Below are 6,628 nucleotides of genomic sequence, written 5' to 3'. Positions count from 1 at the left end.
CAAACAGAAATTCAACTGCAGTACTATCTATGAAGCATGCAATAGCTGCCTGGGTTTAGCATAAAATAATTTATGGCTACTCAAACAGAAATTCGAATGTTATACAAGATACTTGCATGTGTGCTGCTGGGTAAATGAATTTCAGAACCTGCACCTGCAGAGTGAGGTAGGTGAGCCTGCTGGGGAGCAGGGATTAATGTAAGTGAGACTGTTTCTTTTTTCTCTCCAATAATGCACACTCACCACCCAGGAATAGTGAGAATTTTATCAGGTTGCAATTGAAGAGGAACAAAGAATCCACATTAGGCAGTGTGTTAACTAGCTGCACTTAGTTACCAGAGGGTAACATTCAGAGCCACAAGATTTCATTCATTCAAAAGAGAGACTGGCAGCTGCTGTGCCACATTGTACTGGGTGCTGAGGGAGTGCCGATGAGTAGTCCAGAGTCCTGTGAGCAGGAAAAGCTTGTCTAATGGAGGGAGCATGGTGGTCTAAAAGCACGAGGGACCGAAGGGTGTCTCTCTGCACACAGAAACCCCCAAAAGCTCATGGTGGAAGTGAGTTGGGCCCAATGGGTGAATAGGGGCTCACCAGGCAGAGAGCGGGACAAATAAAGTCCTGCCAGGTAGGAGAAACTGTATTGGCAAAGGCATGGAGGAAGGAAAAGCTTGCATGCTCAAGAAACAGCAGGAAGTTTGGTCTTGCTGGAGCAAAGGGTGAAGCGAGAGAGAGAAGGAGGCTGGTGTGGAATATGTAGCCGACAAGGTCCACGGGTCGGGCTGGAAAGGCCCTGCACTTGTTTTCAGGAGTGTGGACTACAGCTTTGGGAAATAGGGGCTGAGCATCAGGCAGTGACACAACTCTTCACATGTTTGCCTTGTAAAGATTGGAAGAGGGTGAGGCTGGCAGAAGAGCGACCAGAAAAAAGGAGGATTGCAGCAGTTAAGACAAGAGCCGATGAAAGGTTGAATTCAGGAAGTAACAGTGGGGATGGGGAGGAGTTAAGAGATGGGAGGGAGACTGTTGGCACTGACACAACAGGGATTGCTCTCAGATCAGATGGGAAGTTTGAGGCAAAGGAAAGTATCAAGGGGAATTCTGAGATTTCTAACTGTGGACAGCCAGATACTTGACTACATAGGAAACACACAAAAAAAGCACTGTCAGAAAGAAAAAGAAATATTGAGTTTGAGATGGACATGGATTTGTGCAGTGTGTGTGCCTGACTGATTTTTATTTCAGACAGTAGGCAATTGATAAATGGTGGTTGAGTTTACTTGGTTCCAGCTTGAAGAGCCAGTGGGCAGATGTGGCGCTGGAGTCCAGGAGGGCGTTGAGGGGTAGAGACCAGGCATGGAGGTCCCTGGTATAAGGGTTATAGCTCAAGCCTAAAGCAAATCCTATAGGTCAAACCTATAGCTTAAGTCCCTAGTATAGGGGTTATAGCTCCAGCCTATAGCTAAAGCCTATAGCTCAAATCTGTAGGATAGGGGTTATAGCTCAAGCCTATGGTCAAGACGAGCTTGACCAGGGACAGCTATGTGGTCTGAAGGGGGAGTGGGCTGAGAACGTGTTGGTGGTGGGGAGGCACTCCCACGCTAGAGGAGAGAGCTGGGAAACGAGACCCGGAAGAGTCATGGAGGCAGGCACGAAAACAGGAGAAACAAACAAATTAAAGTCAAGAGGACTGAAAGATTCAAGAAGAGAGTGAGGAAAGTGTCAGATGCTAGCAAGAGGTCTTGTGGGAGATATGAAAGTCAGTTTTGGGTTTTCTCATTGGGAATCCTTATTAGGATTCCTCACTAGGAACCCAGCAGAGGGCCTACGATTGGAGTCTCAGGCAGGAAGGGAAGGCATCAAAGGGAGGTTGCGGTTGGGATCAAAGGAGGCGACTTATGTGAGAGTGTGGTTATTATTGTCAAAGAGAGGATACCCAAGTGGGATCCAGTATTAGGACATTCATGTCCTGAAATAATTTTACAATCCTATCACCAAATCTTGGAAACTAGGAAAAGATGTTTGTTACACTGAAGTTGTTCCTGGCATTGATGCTGATGGCTCGTGGAATCACATGAAAGAAGAGAATTTTGAAGGAATGCGTAGAAGTGTTTGGAGAAAGGAACGGTAAATGGATGGGCCAGAGGTGGCAGTGAGGAAGTCAGGCCAGAGGGAAGGGCGGGCCTGCTTGTCTGCAGTGAGTATCTGATGTGAGGCACAGTGGCCTTGACAGTTCATCACTAAGCGGTCGAATCTGACGTGAAACGCCCACAGAGCCACGGTAGTTTTATCAAAACAACATAGTATATGCAGAATCAGGGTACAAGGCCAGGATGTCAGAAGTGACCTCCACATTCTATGCTTGCTTGGTCACAGTCTAAAATGGAAATGTCTGTGTGTGTTCTGGTCCCAACAAACTCCAGAAAGCGCCTTGGCCTGGGTGGCTGACACCACACTCAATTGCACATGCAAATGCAGTAATTACGCCTGAAATATTAGAGGTCAGCTGGAGGCCAGCGGAAGATTTGCTCTCTGTGCTTCCAGATTTTGAAATAGCAGATTACACACAACTCACTGTCTTCCGCCAAGACCTTGTTACACACATTTTTCAGGATCTCATTTTGCAATTTTCATTCTTTTAAAGAGAAATCCTCACACAGTGGTGATTCTGGCTTCTTTTCCCTAAAGTGCAGATTGTCAAAAACCCACACTTTCTCCAGGGGCCTGTCTGCCTCCTGGGCCCTGCAGTGAATACACCATCCCCGAGGGGAATGCGGGAAGCAGACAAGTCTGAGATTTTCTTAGGAGAAACATTTTGGGAGAGGAGGAGATCGTAGAGTCCTGAATATAATATGGCACAACCATCTTATATATTCCAGACAGGAAAAGTTTTTTGTCAAAGCCTCTGACAGTTGAAACTTTAAAGCTTCAGCAAAACTTTTAAACTTTTAAACTTTGAACTTGTTTGAACCTCTTGTGATTTATGAATTATTAAATGTACCACTGAAAATCACAGACTTTAACTAGTAAAGCTTTCTGCTTAAAAGCAATGGAGGAGAGGATGGCTGTGGGGACCGCAGGAGGAGGAGAGGGCTGGGCTTTGTTGGAATGGGCTCCTCCTGGTTGCATAAAAGTCAAATCCAGAAAATATTTAGGAGGCAAAAGACCCAAAGCAAGACAGAAATTATGATAAAGGAGGAGTGACCTCAAAAAATGAAATGGAAACTGTCTGAAATTAGTTATGTACGTATATCTACACAAGAGTTGAACCAATTGTTTGTGTAATATGTACATATTACATATTAGTGATAAAACATTCACGACATAAAATTCACCATTTTAGCCATTTTTAAATGGATAGTTCAGTGACCTTAAGGACATTCACATTGTTGTGCAACCATCACCACCTTTCGTTTTCAGACTCGTTCATCTTCCCACACAGAGACTCTGTCCACATTAAACACCCCGTTCCCTCCTCGCAGCTGCTGGCAACCACTGCTCTTTTCGTACACATAAATTTGACAATTCTAGGTACCTCAAATAAGTGGAGTTTTGTATATGTATGTGTATATATTCACATAAATCTGTATATATATGCATGATTGAAATTTTATGTGTGTATTTATTGTGTGCAAATAATATAAATATAATGTAATAAAGTTAAAATGTATGTGTATTATTTAACTATTCCATGTACCTCATATAAATGGAGTTATATCATGTAATATATTATTGTATTAATATAATATAATTATATAAAATATGTAAAATAATATATTATTAATATAATATAAATGTAATACATATTATTAAATTATATTAATATAATATAATTGCATAAAATATATTAAATAATATATTAGTAATATAATATAATAATATATTACATGATTCCATTGATATGAGGTACATACAATAGTCAAATAATACACATATATTGTAATATATTACATATATAGTCATTATAGAATATATATTACATTATATGATAATATATAATATACATACATATAATAGATAATATATATTATATAATGTGATTATATAATATATATTATAATTCCATTTATGTGAGGTACGTGGAATAGTCAAATAATATACATATATATTTTAACTTTAAATTCATAGCAACAAGCATGAGGGGGTATTAGGTAAGAAAAGTTCTGAGGTTTCTCATGCCTTTCAGACAGAACTGGACGGTAAGCAAAGTGAGTACAGATAGAGACAGAAACTGGCAATAATTTATGCTTTGCTTCCTAGAGCGTGCAGTCCGTTTAAATCTCCAGGAGCCCCGATTCCTCTTGAAGAGTCTGGGTCCTGTGGCCAGCAGAGCAGTCTTGAGAGCTCCAGGGGTCGGGTCTGGGCTGGGCTGGGCTGGGCGGGGAGGAATGGGGAGGGGAACGCAGCTGATGGCGGGCACACCGCCAGCCCGTGGAGGGAGAGTGCCCTAAGTCCTGACTCCAGCCTGGAGTTTAGGCTCCTGTGGGATGGGCCGGCTCCTTCAGTTTCCCCAAAGCTCCTAGCACAAGGATTCCATTACTTTCTGTTACTGCGCTCTCAAGGACTTAGTAACCAGTTCACAGAAAAGCCCCTCACCTCACAGCAGGAAGTGTAAACTCAGCATCAATCTTCCCAGCCTGCAGGGGAGCCGGTTAGGAATTTAGGAATTACCTAAAGTTTCGGGATCCACCAGCCTTGCGCCTTTGGTATATTTCACCTGGGATGAGGCCTGATGGCCCCTGGGAGATGCAGCCCAATAGGAGTTTGACAAATTAGCAGGGATGTGTTTCTTTAATCACTTCCATTGTTGCCAAAATGCGAGCAGCCCCGGAAAGTCTGGGGCGTGGGAAGCGTGTGTCCCCCAGGAAGCAAGGCAGGCAGGCGGTGGTAAAGTGGGTGGGGGCTTCCACGTGGACACAGGCCCCTAGGAGGGAGGAGGGAGGAGCCCAAAAGGGGAAGGGTGGCGCCCGACTGCGATGGCTTGCTTCACGGTTGAAGGCTGTTCCTTCCTTTCCCTCTTGGAGCCCTCTGTCCTGGTGCCGTTGGTGCAGCTTCGGTTACAGTTGGATGGGTCCAGTCCTTCACCCTGCCTGTATGCACACATGATCTTAGGGAGTGAATTCCTTGGGCAGCTGTCAAGTCTGTGCTGGGACCCTGGCAATAGCCAGAAAGGCAGGAGGAGAACTAGGGGTGGGAGAGGTTGGGGGTCCCGTTCTTTCTTCCACACCAGCTATCAGGACCTGGGCACCACAACGGAGGCCAACTAGCAGCAGATGGGAGTGGATGCCAAGTCCCGGGATTTTGAAGTGGGGCTGTGTGAACACCTCCTGCTGAGGTTGAGGCCCGGCAGGGTGAGAGGAGGGGTGGCCCAGCCATGAACCCAAAGATGGAGGCACCAGGCGAGCTTGCGGCCCCTACCTTCTCACACCCTCAGGCACTAGCCTTCTCAACGGGAGAAGGATTTCCCTTTTCTTCCTCCTGTGGTGGCATTTCTAAATCTAAGAGATCTTTTGTTTCATGATGGATCTTTCAAGGATCTTGTATAGAGCCCGGCACACAAGTCCCTGGGCTTAGCATGAGTGGCCCCATGGGTGGATGTCCCCAGGATACGTCTGACAATAGTTGCTTAACTCTGTCCCCGCCCCAGGAAAGAGACACCCACAGTTCACCAGTTGCCAGAGAGAGCTGCCGCTCCCTCTCTTCTCACCCTGCCAGTCACCAGGGTCATGGAACACTTGAGAGAATAAGAACAAAATAAAAAAGAAAGCGAGACACCCCAGGAAACGGAAGGAAACTTGAGCAGCCTGAACATTTACATGTGGGACTTGGCTCTGGCTTAGTGTCAACATGGGAAAGGACAGTAGCTTCTGAATGGAGAGGAGAGAGGGAAGGCAGTCCCAGGCCGGCACCGGGGAAGGCTGGGACGAGGAGCCACGGCGACTTTGCTACCATGGACTGACTGCTTCCTATGCACTAGCGTGGGCTGCCTGCTTTACTTAGTCCTTGTCTTTTAATCCTTGAAGAATTCTGGAGCCAGACTGCCTGGGTTTGAATTCTGGTTCCATCACTTACTTCCTATGTGACCTATGTCTGGTGATTCAGTTTCTTCAATTGTAAAATGGGGATGATAACAGTACCTAACTCACAGCATTGTTCCAAAGATTGAGACAGTGGTTGTAAATCTCCTAGAACAGTGACTGGCACATAGTAAATGCCATGTAAGTACTAGATGAATAGATAGACAGACAGACAGATAATCCCATAAGCATAAAGAAACTGAAGCTTAGAGATGAGGTTAAGTAACTTGCCAGAGGCTTCACAGCTGGTTGCTGTCAGAGCCAAGATTTGAACCTAGGCCTGTTCAACAATTGCACTTGTGCTCACCTTAGCAAGTAGGGTGGAATATTATGGTTTGGAAATATAATCCATTCTCTGAGATGATGGATGATGGTAATGATGATGATGATCACGATGAATATGTTAGCAGCTATAATATATCAAATGCTTATATTTTGCTAGGTGCTTCATGTGTATTATTGGGTTTAATTCTTCAGTAGCTCCTTGAGATATATACTATTATCTCCACGTACTGAATTGGATAGGGTGCCTCCAGAATTCGTGTCCACCTGAA

The sequence above is a fragment of the Aotus nancymaae genome, unplaced genomic scaffold, assembly GCF_030222135.1.
Source record: "Aotus nancymaae isolate 86718 unplaced genomic scaffold, 86718_ANA_hifiasm-v0.15.2.pri h1tg000020l, whole genome shotgun sequence".
NCBI classification, from domain to species: Eukaryota; Metazoa; Chordata; class Mammalia; order Primates; family Aotidae; genus Aotus; species Aotus nancymaae.
This window is presented reverse-complemented; position numbering follows the sequence as displayed.